A 17,398-nucleotide genomic window follows, 5' to 3' on the forward strand; every position below is an offset into this window, starting at 1 on the left:
CTTATTCCTTCAGACCTAGGCAAAGGCTTTTCCTGACCACTTTATTTTAAATTGCCAGTTCCCTCCCTCCTCCCCACCCTCACTCCCCCTTCCTCTTTCTTCTCTGCTCTGTGTTTTCAGGGAATTGATCACTTTCTCCATTTGATACATTTTAACTTGTTTATTTGTTTATTTTCTTTCTCCCACCCACTCTATGCCTCATAGAACAGAAGCTCCAAGTGAGCCAGGACTTTTTCCCTAGTTAATTCACCACTTGATGCTTCCTGCTGAAACCAAGAGGGGGGCCTCAACAGATATTTGTTCAACAAATGCATGGATAAATCATGTCTCCCTTCATTTTCTCTCCTTCTTTTATCTTCTTTCCTACAATTCCATCACTTTTTTATTTCTTCTCTGATTGGTAAGGATTCCTCAAGTTCTACTTTTCCTTTGCTTCAGATTTTAGAGTCTATTTGTCACTCCTTGCCTCTAGTGAGTTTTGTTCTAAATTCGCCCATTGTGGGGGTTTTTTTGTTTGTTTGTTTATTATTTCCAAGAGCACTTCCTTCTTCTCCTTCTGCTCCTTTTTCATAATTGCCTACATTTGGGTTTAATCAAAGCAATAGCTCCTAAACGCCTCCTGAGACTACAGATCAGAATCATGTAGAGGTGCTTCTGTTTTCTGCATTAACTACTTAGGTCGGAGTCTTTGATTGCCCGGCTAGCCGCCCTTGTGCGCTGCTGGCTCACAAAGCCACCCAGTGGTTCTTTGTGGCCCATCTACATTTGTGAACACAGGCCTTGATTGATGGCTTGGAGCCAGAAATCAGACATCTGGCTCCAGGTCCTTGCTCCTACTGGGAGTTTCCCCACTAGGGCCTCATTGCCCACCTGCTTGATGCTGGGGTAAAATAGATGGTTTTGCAGTTGGTGAGTCCATGAGTAACATATTTAATAACATTTGATAGCTGGATTGTTTTCTTATCACCAAGGTAATTATCAAGGTAATTCCTTTTCCTCATTATCATCACACAACATTTACAAGGGGCCTTGCCAAGCATGGTGTAGAAATCAGAGTCTAAAAAAATAAAAATGATACATTTTGAGCACCCCTGCATCCAAAGTTTTAGGTTAGTCAGGGGATGCAATCCTTGCTCCTATGAATCTTAAATACTCATTGTGTAGTATTCCAGTGACCCACATCTGTAGACCAAACAAACCCAAATTTAGCAGGTAAAAACAACCACCACTTTATTATAGCCCACAATTTCTTTTTTTTTTAAGTTTATATGATTTTTATTTTTTCCATTAGTTGATTTACAAGGGTCTGTAAATTTCTACTGGACAGCAAAGTGACCCAGTCATACATATATAGATATAGATATAGATTCTTTTTCTCACATTATCCTCCTTCATGTTCCATCACAAGTGACTAGATACAGTTGCCTCTGCTATACAGCAGGATCTCATATATCCCACAATTTCTTCACTCAGAAATTTGGCAGTTTGGCTGAGTGATTTTTCTGTTCCACATGGATAGCAGAGGTCACTTGGTGGTATTCAAGTAATAGGAGGACTCTTGATCGAACCAAGATGGTTTCACTCACCCATCTAGCAGCTCAGAAGAGATGCGGGAAAGCTCAACTGGGACTGTGAGCCAGGGTTCCTACACGGGCCCTCCCCAGCATGGCTGTCTCAGAGTAACTGGGCTTCCCAAATAGTGCCTGAGGACTCCAGAGTGGGCATTCTGGTAAACAAGGCAGAAACTGCATGGCCTCTTATGACTTCATCTCAGAGTCACTGAAGCATCACTTTTGTTATATCTTACTGTTTATAGCAACTCACTCATATTCAAGGAAAAGGGACATAGATACCACCTCTCAATGAGAAAAACATCAAAGGATTTACAGCCATCTTTTAAAATCTCCACAGGAAGCAATAATACATAGAAAGGAACCTCTTTAAAAGAAATATATTAAAATGGAACTTCTTAAGAACAACTTGACCTTCACATGATTATTTATAGCAGCTCTATTCACAGGCAGAAACAACTGGAAATAATCCAACGTCCCTCAGTGGTTGAATGGATAAACACACAGTGGTGCTCCCATACAACAGAATACTACTTAGCAATAAAAGACACATTATTGATATACACAACAAATTGGATGAATCTCAAAGGCATTATGTTGAGCGAATTAAGCCAGTGTCAAAGGGTACATAGTCTGTGATTCCATTTACATAACATTCTCAAAATGAATAAATTAAAGTGACAGAAAACAGTTCATAGGTGCCAGGGGCTGAGGGTGAAGGGATGGTGCACCTACAAAGGAACAGTACCAGGGAGTTTGGGAAGGGATGGAATGGTTTTGCATCCTAATTGTGGTGAACATATACAGGTGTTAAAACCCACAGAACTGTACACCCCCCAAAAAAGTCATACTTACTGTGTCATTTTTTTTTCATTTTTAAAAGTTTTATTGAAGTATAGTTGATTTACAATGTTGTAATAACATCTGCTATACAACAAAGTAATTCAGTTAGATATATACACACATCCATTCTTTTTCAGATTCTTCTCCCATATAAATTACCACAGAATATTGAGTAGAGTCCCCAGTGCTATACAGCAGGTCCTCGTTGGCCAATTATCCATATACCACAGTGTGCAAATGCCAATCCCAAACCCTCAGTCCATTCCTCCCCCAACCAACTGTCCTTTTTGCTAACCATAAGTTTGTTTTCAATCTTAGAGTCTGTTTCTCTTCTGCAAATAAGTTCATTTGCATTCCTTTTTTAGATTCCACATAGAAATGATATCATATAATCTTTGTCTTTCACTGCCTAACTTCATTTGTATGATAGTCTCTATATCCATCAATACAAATGGCATTATTTCATTCTTTTTATTGCTGAGTAATATTCCATTGTATATGTGTACTACATCTTCTTTATCCATTACCCTGTCGATGGACATTTAGGTTAGTTCCATGTCTTGGCTACTGTAGATAGTACTGCAATGAATACTTGGATGCATGTATCTTTTTGAACTGCAGTTTTCCCCAGATAGAGGCCCAGGAATGGGATTGCTCGATCACATGATAGTTCCCTATTTAGTTTTCTGAGGTACCTCCATACTGTTTTCCACAGTGCTTCTACCAACTTACACTCCCACCAACAGCGTAAGAGGTTTTTCTTTTCTCTGAACCCTCTCCAGTATTGATTGTTTGTAGACTTTTTAATGAGGGCCATTCTGGCTTGTGTAAAGTGGTACCTCATCCTAGTTTTGATTTGTATTCCTCTAATAATTAGCAATGTTGAGCATCTTTTCGTGTGGGTTTTTTTTCTTTTTTTTTTTTTGCCATCTGTATGTCTTCTTGGAGAAATGTCTATTTAGGCCTTCTGCCCATTTTTTGATTGGGCTGTTTGTTATTTTGATATTGAGCTGCATGAGTTGTTTGCATATTTTGGAGATGAATCCCTTGTCAGTCGTATCATTTGCAAATATTTTCTCCCATTCTGTGGGCTATCTTTTTGTTTTGTTTATGGTTTTCTTTGCTGTGCAAAAACTTCTTAATTAAAAAAAACAAGTTTTAAATCAAGTAACAATTACTTTTTCTGGATTTAAAACATAAGCACTGAATAATTTCTGAGTAGGAAACTGATCCATTGTGCAGGGGACATATGTGCTGGGGAAGAGAAGCAATCTTTTTTGATGATCTCTGCTCTCTCACCAAGGGCTCACTCAAGTCTATGCAGCCCTGAGTCAGCCATATCCTGCCACGTCCAAAAGACATGAGGGAATAGAGGCACAGAAAGATTCAGGAACCTGAAGAAGTCACATGCCAAGTCGGCAGCTCTGGCTGCCAGTAACCTCTGGCTTACCAGAGTGCCTCACTGCCACGTGAGTTCTAACAGCAGGCATAGGAACACCAGCAAAAACTCCTTCATACCCCTCCCCAAGCTTCACTTTTCAGCAATTAAAACACTTGTCAAAGAGTATTTAATCCTAACATCGTAAAGTGCTATGTCAAAGAGATTTGGCTCAATGTTTTTAAATGTTCTGCGAAATGGCTACTCCCAACAGTAATTCAACTATGTTACCATGGCTTTAAACAAAAACAGCAACTAAAAAGATCATATTTTGATGTCCCAGGAAAAATCATTTTGAACCACAAAAGTCATGAATTCTCTCGCAAAAAAAAATAATAAGTCCAAATGTAAAAGAGCTCCCTAAAATGAAGCCTCAGAAAACCTGTAAGTCAGAGGATGGTCTGGACAAATGCAAATCAAAGGAAAGCAAATGTATTCTATTAATATGAAACTATGGAGGAAAGTGGGGGTTTTGGGGGAAGCCCTCAACTCCTTTCACCTCTATTTCTATTCACAACAGTTGTGAAAATAGCTGTCTACTTTACAATTTGAATTTGCCATAAGCACTATTTTTCAGACTACTCCTGATCCAAAGCTAGGATTTCCACTTTGGATCAGGAGTAGCCTGAAAAATAGTGCTTATGGTAAATTCATATTGTAGAGCAGACAGCTATTTCCATAAGTCAAAATATATGTGTAAGCAGGATAATTTCATAAAAGAGCAGTTGCTAAATATCAGAACAGACTGTGGGCTGTGAAGGTGCAGAGAGGAGAGGAGGAAGCAATGCATAATGTTAGCAGGGAGCAGGAGGGCCTGGGAGGAGAATGGCAACAGGTAGAACATAGTAGGTGCAGAACATGGCAAGAGGCCCCAGAAACACGCAGAAAGTGATATGCCCTTTCCCTGTCCCAGTCTTGTGGTCCAGATTCTCGGACATCACTCCATGCCCCACTCTACCCAGATGAGAAGATGAAAATTTCCTGCCAGCCACCAGTATGGACCATTCCGCCTTAGGTTCTCTCCCTGGGAGCTCCCCAAAGTACTCACGGTTCCACTGCATTTGTGAGATATCTCAGCTTCAGCCTTCTCCTTGTCCTGCTGTCTTCGTTGTTATGTGTTTTGCTTGTTACTGGCAAATAAATAATAAACAATGAATAAAAAAATCTCTTAAAGAAACCAAGTGGTGCCCTTTGTCCTTGGTCCCCATATCATCTTAGGGGAGGTCTATTTGTTGGCCCAAATAACATCATAGGCCAACAGGTAAAATAACTCCTGCAGGAACTATAAGGATAAAATAAAATAACTCAGTGTCCTGGGAAGTTTTAATGTATCTATTTTAATACGTATTTTTAACAATCAAGTACATAAAAATGAAGACGAAAAGGATCAAAATAATATATAATCAGTCCTTGGTTCAGAAGCATTCATATTAATTTTTGCCATCTATTTCAGAATAGTACCTTAGAGAGACAATTAGTTGTGTTTTCAATTCCAAATCTTTATAATAAAATTTACCTCTCTGCTCAGCCTGCCTGTGACATCTCCTGGATGGATACACAGTGAGAAGCCAATAGTATTCAGTAAAATCTACACAGGGAGGCAGTAACAGAGCTGATTGCACCTGGGTCCATCCCTGTCACTAACTTTAGGCATCTCTCCCTACTTTAGTCTTTTTTAAGGTGTGGAAATGACATTTTTCAAAACGTTATGGAGAAATTTGAACATAAGCTTATAGTAGGTGCTGTTATTAAATACATACATACAGTATGAAATGCTATACACACAAAATGCATATGAGAGTGCTGAACATACAAACAGTAAATGCACAGTCACTATTAGCGACTATAACATGATCTGGGGCTTAAAAACACTATTAAAAAAGAATTCTAAAGTTTTTATTTTTTTATTATTAAAGTATAGTTGATTTCCCATGTTTCTTCAAGTTCAGTTGTACAGCAAAGTGACCCAATCAAACACATTTAGAATAGTGCCTAATACCTAGTAACCACCAACGACACTTCGCTATCTTTGGCAAACAGATGTGACCATGTGACCAAGTTCTCAACAGTGGAAATGAGAACAAAAGTAACATTCTGTTTCTCACAAAGAAAATGCTGTCCCTCCATTCTTTTATACCCAACTTTTGGTTGGAACATAAGACACGTAACTGCTAAGCCAGCTTGCACCATATAAAGAAAGGACACATCTTAGGACATGGCTAAGAAGGAAGAGAACAGCACCTGAATCCCCGAATGGCTTCATGAAGCACAACCACCACCTTGCCTTATACTTCCTTTGTTTGGTATTGTTATAAGACAGAAATTAATAAGATTGCTTGAAAAAAATGTTGGCTGTTATTTATTAATCATTACCACCACACTACACTAAAAGGTAAATATTTTAAGAAAATGGCCAAATTCAAAAGTCTAATTGTGTGTATTAAAAAAAAAAAAAAAAGAGGAGTTCCCATCATGGAACAGCAGAAACAAATCCAACTAGGAACCACGAGGTTGCGGGTTCAATCCTTGGCCTCGCTCAGTGGGTTAAGGATCCGATGTTGCCATGAGCTGTGGTGTAGGTCGCAGACACAGCTTGGATAACGTGTTGCTGTGGCTGTGGCATAGGCCAGCAGCAACAGCTCCAATTAGATGCCTAGGCTGGGAACCTTCATATGCCGCAGGTGTGGCCCTTGAAAGACAAAAGACAAAAAAAAAAAAAAAAAAAAGAAAGTCCAGTGCAGTATGTTATCTATGTCCATTAAATTGTCATTCTGAGAAAGATATTTGGAGAAGTATACTTGTTACTTTATTTTTTTCATTTTACAATGATTTTTATTTTTTCATTATAGCTGGTTTACAGTGTTCTGTCAATTTTCTACTATACAGCATGGTGACCCAGTTACGCATACATGTATACATTCTTTTTTTTTCATATTATCATGCTCCATCATAAATGACTAGATATAGTTCCCAGTGCTATACAGCAAGTTTGCATCTACCAACCACAAATTCCCAGGCCACCCAATCCCTCCCCCTCCCCCTTGGCAGCCACAAGTCTGTTCTCCAAGTCCATGAGTTTCTTTTCTGTGGAAAGGTTCATTTGTGCTGTATATTAGATTCCAGATATATAAGTGATATCATATGGTATTTGTCTTTCTCTTTCTGACTTACTTCACTCAGGATGAGAGTCTCTAGTTCCATCCATGTTGCTGCAAATGACATTATTTTGTTCTTTTTTATGGCTGAGTAGCATTCCATTGTGTATCTATTCACCACATCTTCCTAATCCAATCACCTGTCAATGGACATTTAGGTTGTTTTCACATCTTGGCTGTTGTGAGTAGTGCTGCAATGCACATGCGGGTGCATGTGTCTTTTTCAAGGAAAGTTTTGTCTGGATATATGCCCAAGAGTGGGATTGCTGGGTCATGTGGTAGTTCTATGTATAGTTTTCTAAGGTGCCTCCATACTGTTTTCCATAGTAGTTGCACCAGTTTACATTCCCACCAACAGTGCAGGAGGGTTCCCTTTCCTCCACACCCCCTCCAGCATTTGTTATTTGTGGGCTTATTAATGATGGCCATTCTGACTGGTGTGAGGTGGTACCTCATAGTAGTTTTGATTTGACTTTCTCTAATAATCAGTGATGTTTAGCATTGTTTCATGTACTTGTTGGCCATCTGTTTATCTTCTTTGGAGCAATGTCTATTCAGGTCTTTTGCCCATTTTTCAGTTGGGTTGCTGGCTTTTCTGCTGTTGAATTGTATATTTTAGAGACTAAGCCCTTGTCAGTTGCATCACTGGAAACTATTTTCTCCCTTTCTGTAAGTCATATTTTTTTTTATGGTTTCCTTTCCTGTGCAAAAGCTTGTCAGTTTGATTAGGTCCCCACTGGTTTATTTTTGCTCTTCTTTCCGTTGCTTTGGGAGACTGGCCTGAGAAAACATTTGTAAGGTTGATGTCAGAGAATGTTTTGCCTGTGTTCTCTTCTAGGAGTTTAATGGTGTCTTGTCTTCTGTTTAAGTCTTTCAGCCATTTTGAGTTTATTTTGGTGCATGGTGTAAGAGTGTGTTCTAGGTTCACTGATTTGCATGCAGCTGTCCAGGTTTCCCAGCAATGCTTGCTGAAAAGAGTGTCTTTTTCCCATTTTATATTCTTGCCTCCTTTGTCAAAGATTAATTGACCGTAGGCGTCCGGGTTTATTTCTGGGTTCTCTTTGGTCTGTTCCATTGGTCTGTATGTCTGTTTTGGTACCAGTACCACACTGTCTTGATGACTGTGGTTTTGTAATATTGCCTGAAGTCTGGGAGTGTTATGCCTCCTGCTTGGTTTTTGTTCCTCAGAACTGCTTTGGCAATTCTGGGTCTTTTGTGGTTCCATATACATTTTTGGAGTGTTTGTTCCAGTTCTGTGAAAAATGTCATGGGTACTTTGATAGGGATTGCATTGAATCTACAGAGATTGCTTTGGGTAGTATGGCCATTTTTACAATGCTAATTTTTCCATCCCAGGAGCATGGAATATCTTTCCATTTCTTTACATCTTCTTTAATTTCCTTGACTAAAGTTTTATAGTTCTCAGCATATAAATCCTTTACCTCCTTGGTCAGGTGTATTCCCAGGTAGTGTTTGATTTTGGGGGGTGCAATTTTAAAAGGTATTGTATTTTTGTATTCCTTTTCTAATATTTCATTGTTAGTATACAGAAATGCAACTGGCTCCTGAATGTTAATCTTATATCCTGCTACTTTGCTGAATTTGTTGATCAGTTCAAGCAGGTTCTGGGTTGAATCCTTGCGGCTTTCTATATACAGTATCATGTCATCTGCATACAGTGACAGTCTTACCTCTTCTCTTCCAATTTGGATACCTTTTATTTCTTTTGTTTGTCTGATTGTTGTGGCTAGGACTTCCAATACTATGTTGAATAACAGTGGTGAGAGTGGGCATCCTTGTCTTGTTCCAGATTGTAGTGGGAAGGCTTTCGGCTTTTCTCCATTGAGTATTATATTTGCTGTGGGTTTGTCATAAATGATTTTTATTATGTTAAGGAATGTTCCCTCTATACCCACTTTGGTAAGAGTTTTTATCATGAAGGGATATTGGACACTGTCAAATGCTTTTTCTGCATCTATTGAGATGATCATGTGATTTTTGACTTTTCTTTTGTTAAATGGTATATATGTTGATTGATTTGTGCATGTTGATCATCCTTGTGAACCTGGGATGAATCCCACTTACTCATAGTATATGATCTTTTTTATATGTTGTTAGATTCAGTTGGCCAAAATTTTGTTGAGAATCTTATCTATTTTTTTAAATTATAGTTGATTTACAATGTTGCACCAATTTCTGCTAGACTATTTTTAAAACTATAAATATGATCATCTTTTAATGAAGATTTATTCCAATAATATTATCAATAAAAGAAACAATCTAGCTCCTAAGAAAGAAAGAAAGAATTCAAAATAAGAAGTGGTTAGTTTGAGAGATTTTTAACTTCAAGGTTAAAAGTGAGGGAGCATCCACAAAAAGGGAAGTAGAAGTCTTACATTTGGAAAATTTCAGAGAATAATTCTCACTCTGCATTATTACAGAGCTTTACCATGCATATAAGAGAAAGTTCACCTCAACTTGGCTCAAAAACAATTAAAACACATAACTGGAGGTCCAAGAGTTAAGACAGTTCTAGAATTGGTGGCCCCAGGGCCTCTCCAATGTCATGAAATTTTAAATTTCTATCTTTTTGCCACCGTATTAGCTCCATCTCTTCTTCATGACTGCAGTCCAGTTGCTTGTCAAACTGCATGTGTCTTCATTCTTGCCTAAAAGAGGCCCTAACATTTCAACAAACATTTCTGTACTCCTGTCCCAGAGTGTGGCCAGGGCAAGAGTGGTACCAATCCACAGCAAGATCTGGGACAGGTCCTCAGCTTCATCCCAAATGGTAGAAAAAAGAAAGGGGAGGGGGTATTCCAGAGGTAATGTGGGCAATAATAAAGGCTAAATAGTTAACCACTGGGTCTGCTGTCTCCCTGAGTGGGTTTTTCAGGATGTAAACACTGGACAGCTAATTAACCACTGCACACATCCTCTGATTCCTTGAGACAAATTCACCACACACAGGGGACAAATTTTGCCCAAAGGATGGTAAATGAACTATTCTGTCAGAAACCATTTGCTGATCTATTTAAATATCCAGAGATTAACTGGCTTCTCATGTGATACCTTTCAGCCCAGTGTTTCTGTGCTGAGTACCATGAAAATCCAGGTTGATTGTTTCACTGGGCTCAAAACGGAGATGTGGCCCAGAAGGCCATGGACTTAGACTGAGATGGGGTCAGGAGGCCCAGTGCTGACTAGGCCTGGGCTGCACTCCATCCCTTATACTTCCTCAAATTAGCAGTCCTGATTTCATAAATCACACAACTTTAATTCATCCAAAATTCTGACAAAATATTTTTTTTTCCAAGCCTGGTTTACTTCCAAAGGTGAAAAAGTCTAAATTATAAAACACTGCCAATATCTCAACAAAAGTAAACAAGGGAGAATTAGGTGAAAAATCATGGAAGTTTATAAAAACTCCTACACAGAATGAAGAATCCCCAAAGGCAGTTTGTCTGGTTTAAATTAATAACTTATGCTATGATTAAAACACCATTTGTATGAATCCTGCAGCTACTCCACATAATGAGAAAGGTCAAAGCGTGACCAAGTGCATTGTACGGTTAGGGGCCCTGCTCACATTCTTTCATTTGGAATGAGAGCTCTCCTAACTTCACCTGGAGGCTGTGTGCTATCAGCACAGAAACATGTACCTCCTGGATTTTCAGGAACCTCTACCTCCACTTCTAGCCTGGAATAATAGCTAGGGCCCCCACGCCTTTTTATTTAAAATTCGCAAAACCAAAATATCCCCAATATATAAACAAACAAAGAGCTGAAGATAGAGTGAAATATTTTTTTAAATGACATAGGCATAATCACTGAGAATCACAGTGAAATTATCGTCTAGACATTAATCTAACCCAAAAGTACTTACCCTCTTAGGAAAAATGGAGGGTCACTGTCACATCTGCTTAGTAGCATCTATTTACCTTTTCAAGCACTGCACTCAGTGATGGCCCTCAGAGAAGAGTTTTACAGCTTCTCAAAAATGTGTTTTCTGGCATCCATCCAGAATATCACAAAGTTACTTTGTTTTTTCCACCTTAATAATAGGGTGAATAATGTTAACAGATTCCTTTTTGTTGAACTATCCTTGCATTCCATTTTTTTTTTTTTTTTTTTTTTGTCTCTGCAGCATTATTTACTGTGTCATCTTCAACAACAGGAAGAAGCTAGAGACATCCAACATCCTGGCGCTGGGGCCTCAGTAAATGATATTTTATCAGCGTAATGGAATATAATGGTGGCACTGAAAGGCCTCATTACCCAGATTCTGCATTTGCACATTCACTAGCATTTATTTATAACCCCAAAATCAATACTTGCAGTGTTGTTACTGCCATTCGAGGACAGGTGCACAGCTGGGGAAACATCTGAGTCACAAATTTGAGACACACACATTCAACCTGAGGTCGATAACCTGCCTTCTTGTTTCAGCTCATACTGTAAATCAGAGTCCTCTTCCAGGTCTGTTTAGTGCCATGTCTTATGTGTCTTCATGCTTTTTGTAGGTGATTTTACTGTTTAAAATAGTCCCAAGTACACTGCTAAAGCAGCATCTAGTGTTCCTAAGCTTGAGAAGGCTGTGACTGGCTTTACGGAGAATTCTGTGTTAGATAAGCTTATTCTTCTAGGGCTGTTGGCTGAGAGATCAATGCTAATGGATCAGCAATATATATTAACAAGGTGTCTTTAAACAGAATCATGCATAAAACAAAGTTATATGTTGATCAGTTGATGAAAATATTGTGACCACAAGCTTGCAGGAACCTAGTTCTATATTTCCCCAAGAACAGTGGTTCAGGATTCATAACTAAATTTGCCAGTATCCAGGACAACTTTACAGAACTGCCTTGAGCAACAAGAATCAATTCTGTTATTAAGCCATGTAGCAAAATAGAAAAATATAAAAAGAACAGAAAATGTATGTTCACCATGATTTGCAGCTTTATCAAGAATACGTGTACATGTTCACTAGGCTTGGGATATCCTTGCATGCCTTGAACAAACCATTCTTAGTCAGGATGCACTATTCTTTCTTTAAGAACATTGTTTGACTTGTTAACATTTCAACCAAGATTTTGCATCTTTGTTTATGAGTGAGATTAACTTATTTTCCTTTCTGTTCTTTATTTTAAGGTAGGTTCAGGGTTTGTTCACTGTTTAGAAAAAGAATACATCTTTTTCTGTGTTCTAGAACAATTTAAATAACAAATTATTTGAAAGACAGTGACCATTTTAGTAGTATATTTTAGACTAGTTTTTCAATTTATTCCATAATCTGGGAGAATTTTTGGACCCTTCTTGAGTCAAATTTAGAAATTTAGTTCCCCAGAATCTGTTATTTCCATTTAGATTGTTTAAAAGCTTTTATAAAAGATTTCTTCTTTTTAAAATATCTTGCCTTTCATGAAGCACACTGAGTTTCTCATTATTCAGTGCTTATTTGTCTTCTCTTTTTCTCAACTGTCTAGAAATTGGTCTATTTTGGTATTTTCAAAGAATCATCTTTTTTCTTTCATTGTCCAATCTTTGTTAATTTGTATTTTTGTTGTTGTTTAATGAGTCCTTCCTACTATTTTTCTCTTTTGCCACAGAAGGCTGAGCACTATTTAATTATATCTAATAATCTTTAAAAATAAGCACATAAATCCATTCCGGGTAGTCTCACTCCCCCACCTGTTGTAGTGGCATTTATCCAGATACCATTCACCTCCAAGGAAGTGGTTCAGCCCAGAAGAGCAAGGCCTGAGAAAGGAAGGAACAATCCTCTTCTGTCTGCCCCACAGCCCTGTGACAGGCACACAGCTGGCCTGGCCTGAGACAGGGCAGGAAGAAACCACAGGGCTAAGTGCAGGGGAAAAGTGCCAGGGTCCCAAGCAGCCTGGCCTCCAGCCACCCATACTCTTGTCTGTTTCGGGTTTGTCATTAAAAAAATAAAGCGACAACTCCAGCCAGGGACCAGATATTATACTATTTTTTGTTAAAAGTACAGGCAAGAATGTGGACAATCTCCTCTTTAGGTAGTCCTGCCTCACAGGATGTCTGCCAGCTTGTCTTGCATATGGCTTCCAAGACTTGGTCCTGGCCTTGAAGGAAGCAGCATTGTACAGGTGCTTCTAGCCATGAGATCTTGCAGGCCTTCAGGACAGTGGCATCCAGCACCAGCACAGCACCCAGGCCAAAGATATCATGGAGCAGCTTGTTGCTTTGGAGGTGGTGATGCATGCCAGAACCCAGAACATCCTTGAAAGTGGTGTAGATCCAGCACTGAGCCCAGCTGTCCACATAAAGCACCTCAAGCTCAAAGCAGACTATCTCTTCCTCACATTTGCTGCCCTAAACAAAGTGCAGCACAGCACAGAAGGTAAAGCACTGGCACTGACGGTCAGCCTTGGCACGATACTTACTATCAATGGCCAGAGTGTGCAGTGCACTGCAGAGGGCCTCCATGTCCTCATAAACAAAATCCTTCTCCAGGTCACAGGCCAGTTCAAAGAGCAATGCAATGGTCTCTCCACCGGTAATCCACAGGTTCACAGTTTCACTGGACAAGAGCTAGGGAAGCTGGGGCAACTGTCTGTCCAAGAAGTAGCTGATGTGGGCCCTGGAGCAAATGGTGAGTATCAATGCCCAGGCCTGCAGAGCAGCACAAAGCAGGCCACCAAGGCTAGCAGGGACCATAGAGGCTATGAAGCTACCCATACCACAGGTCCAGCTGAAAACACCTTCCAAGGGGGTATGGCAAGAGACCAGGTCTTGTACATTGGCAGCAGCCACAGAGCAGCCTAAGCCAAGAGCAAAAGTGCAGTAGAGCTGGGCAGCAGGACTAGCTGTGCCACTACTGAGTACAGAAACCAGTAGGGGCTGCAGGCTGTGGAATATCTCCTCCCCTTGGGTCCAGGGACCAGTGCATGCATAGCACCAAGCATGGCAGCATCCAGGGCCTATCCCTCCAGTTTCCCTTCTTGAGGTACTTTTCCAAAGCATCCATCAGTGTGAGGCAGAGCTTCAGCAAGAAGTAGGGGAGTAGGTGAACTGCCAAGGCCAGGCATAGGCTCTCAAGAGAACCCTGCTGGGTCTTGGCACTCTTGTCTGTGATGCAGTCCACAAACTTCTCCTCAAGGTCTTCCTGCTGACCCTGCTCATCCAGCATCAGCCTCAAGGCCTTCCTCTGCTGTGGTGCTTAGGAGGCTGGGGCATTCACTGGCTGTGCTGAGAGCCTCACTGGCTGCCTTGTCCTTGCTGGAACCTGAGTCCTCTTGGGTACTGCTCTGGGCATCTCCTCCATGGCACTGGCCACCTCTGCAAAGCGAGCTGCCCTTTCGGGCACAGGGCATGCTGGGAATCGGGCACTGGCCCAGGAGTGGGGTCAGGGGGCTGACAGATGAGCGCACTGGACCAACAAGTCGCTGGCCAGTGCTCTGAGCTGAGACTTGAGCAGACTGTGAGCCACAGGAAACACACATCACCATCTTCGCCCTACTGCTTTATTTTGCTAAATTTGGTTTTTTGTTGTTGGTTTCTTTGTTGTTGTTGTTTACCTTCTTAACTTTCTACCTTATTTTCTCTTGTCTAATAAATGCATTTAAAGTCAGGAACACTCTTCTGAGTTACATTTAGACAAAATATGTCATGCTGTTGAGTTTTCCTTCTTAAATACTCTGTACTTTCCTTTTTAAATACTCTGTACTCTGATACTCTGTACAGTCAAGAGCTGTTTAGAGGTGTGGCCAAGATGGCCGAAGAGGAAGACCCTGAGCTCACCTCCAACAGACACACCAAAATCACAACTACTTATGAAAACAACTTGAAAACCAGCAGAAAATATTTTCCACAGTTAAAGATATAAAGAAGGGGAGTTCCCTTAGTTCCCTAACTAGCAACTATGAGGGCACGGGTTCACTCAGTGGGTTACGGATCCGGCATTGCCATGAGCTGTGGTGTGGGTTGCAGACACGGCTTGGATCCCATGCTGCTGTGGCTGTGGTTTAGGCTAGCAGCTACAGCTCCAATTCGACCCCTCGTCTGGAAACATCCATGTGCTGCAGGTACGGCCCTAAAAAGCAAAAAAAAAAAAGATATAAAGAAGGAACTACAACCAGATTGGTAAAAAGGGCAGAGATGTAGTATAGTCAAAAACCACACCTACACGTGTGTGACCCACATATGGGAGATAATTGCTTTTGCACAGGTTCTCCCCCAGTAGTGAGAAGTTTAGGCCCCACGTCAGGCTCCCCAGTCCTGGGGGTACTATACCAGGAAGACAAGGCTTATATACAGAAGAGCCAGAAGGCCATAGGAAACAGATTCTACTCCCAAAGGGCACACACACACAAAAATCTCATACACCAAATTCCACTGCAAAATTTCACATACCAGATCCCAGTGCAGAGATGATAATTTAAAAGGTGCCTGGGTCAGATCCACTCGTTGGTCTTGGAGAGCCTGCCAGACAGGCAGGAGACAACCGAGACAACCCCTGGAGATAGACGGCAGCAAACATTTTGGGGAACTCATTCTACCACAAGGACACTGGTGTTGACAGGGGCCATTTTGGAGTCTTCCTTCTAGCCTGTTAGCATCAGGGAACCAGCTCCAGTTCCAGAATCCCCAGGTCAAGCAGCCAGCCTTTCAGGGACTGGCCCCACCACCAGTGGGCCAGCACCAGCCCTGGAAGTATAACTCAATGTCAAAAAAACAAACAATCTGATTTTTTAAATGGGCAAAGAACCTGAATAGACATTTTTCCAAAGAAGACATACAGATGGCCAACAGACACATAAAAAGATACTCAATTTCACTGATCAGAGAGATGCAAATCAAAACTATAATAAGGAGCTCTCGCTGTGGCTCAGCAGGTTAAGAACCTGACATGTGTCCATGAGGATGTGGGTTCAAATCCTGGCTTCACTCAGTGGGTTAAAGATCTGGCATTGCCACAAGCTGCAGTGTTAAGTTGCAGATGTGACTCAGATCCAGTGGTGCTGTGGCTGTGGCATAAGCCTCAGCTGCAGCTCTGATTCAGCTCCTAGCCCAGGAACTGTCATTTGCCACAGGTGCAACTATTAAACACACACACACACACACACACACACACACACACACACACACACAAAATGAGGTATCATAGCGGTCAGAATGGCTATTATCAAAAAGACAATAAAAAACAAATGTTGGAAAGGATGTGGAGAAATGAGAACATTCATGCACTTTGGTGGGAATGTAAATTATGGCGTTTCCTTTAAAAAAAAAAAAAACTACTATATGATCCAGAAACTCCATTTCTGGATATTTTCTGAAGAAAACAAAAACACTAATTCAAAAAATATATGGGGAGTTCCCGTCGTGGCGCAGTGGTTGGCGAATCCGACTAGGAGCCATGGGGTTGCGGGTTCGATCTCTGCCCTTGCTCAGTGGGTTGACGATCCGGCGTTGCCGTGAGCTGTGGTGTAGGTTGCAGACGAGGCTCGGATCCCGCGTTGCTGTGGCTTTGGTGTAGGCCGGTGGCTGCAGCTCTGATTGGACCCCTAGCTTGGGAATCTCCATGTGCCACGGGAGCGGCCCAAGACCAAGAAATGGCAAAAAGACCAAAAAAAAAAAAAAAAAAAAAAAAATGGATCTCTATGGAATTATTTACATTAGCCAAGACATGGAAACAACCTAAGCATCCACCAACAGATGAATGGATAAAGATGTGGTATTTAGATACAATGGAATATTACTCAACCATAAAAAATAATGAAATCTTGCCAGCATGACAACATGATTGGACCTAGAGGGTATTATCTCAAGTGAAAGGACAGAGAGAAGACACTTTGGTATGATTTCACTTATATGTGAAATCAAATGAACAAAACAAATGAATAAACAAAACACAGAAGCAGACTCAAAGATACAGAGAGAAAACTGGTTATTGCCAGAAGAGAGGTGGGTATAGGCATGAATGAAATAGGTGAGGGAAGTTAAAAGGTACAAACTTCCAGTTAAAAAATAAATAAATCCCAGGGATGTAATGTACAGTATAGAGGACATAGTCAATAATATTGTAATAATTGTGTATTGTGACAGATGCTTAATATATTTGTGGTTACTTTTGTAATGTGTAAAAATATGGAGTCACCATTTTGTACACCTGAAACTAACATAATATTGTTAGTCAATTTCATTCAATTTTTTTAAAAAAAGAAAAAAAGAGTTGTTTAGAACAGTAATTTAGTTCCTTTTCTTTGGCTTTGTTCTTATTTTAAAGGTGATCATTTTGGAGGGACTTTCTTTTTGTAGTTATTTCCTCCAGGAGATATACATGTTATATTTGTAACAACAATCATAAAATTTCCATGCACGCTGGAAAAAAAACATTTATCCTATTTATTAAA

At 40.3% G+C, this 17,398-nt stretch overlaps 2 pseudogenes; both read right to left on the reverse strand.

Moving 5' to 3' along the window:
* The window catches only part of LOC102167823, a 196,995-nt pseudogene that overhangs the window by 109,712 nt on the left and 69,885 nt on the right, over window positions 1–17,398 (reverse strand).
* LOC100513824 lies at window positions 11,118–15,790 on the reverse strand (annotated as a pseudogene).

Source organism: Sus scrofa, chromosome 14 (assembly GCF_000003025.6).
Source record: "Sus scrofa isolate TJ Tabasco breed Duroc chromosome 14, Sscrofa11.1, whole genome shotgun sequence".
NCBI lineage: Eukaryota > Metazoa > Chordata > Mammalia > Artiodactyla > Suidae > Sus > Sus scrofa.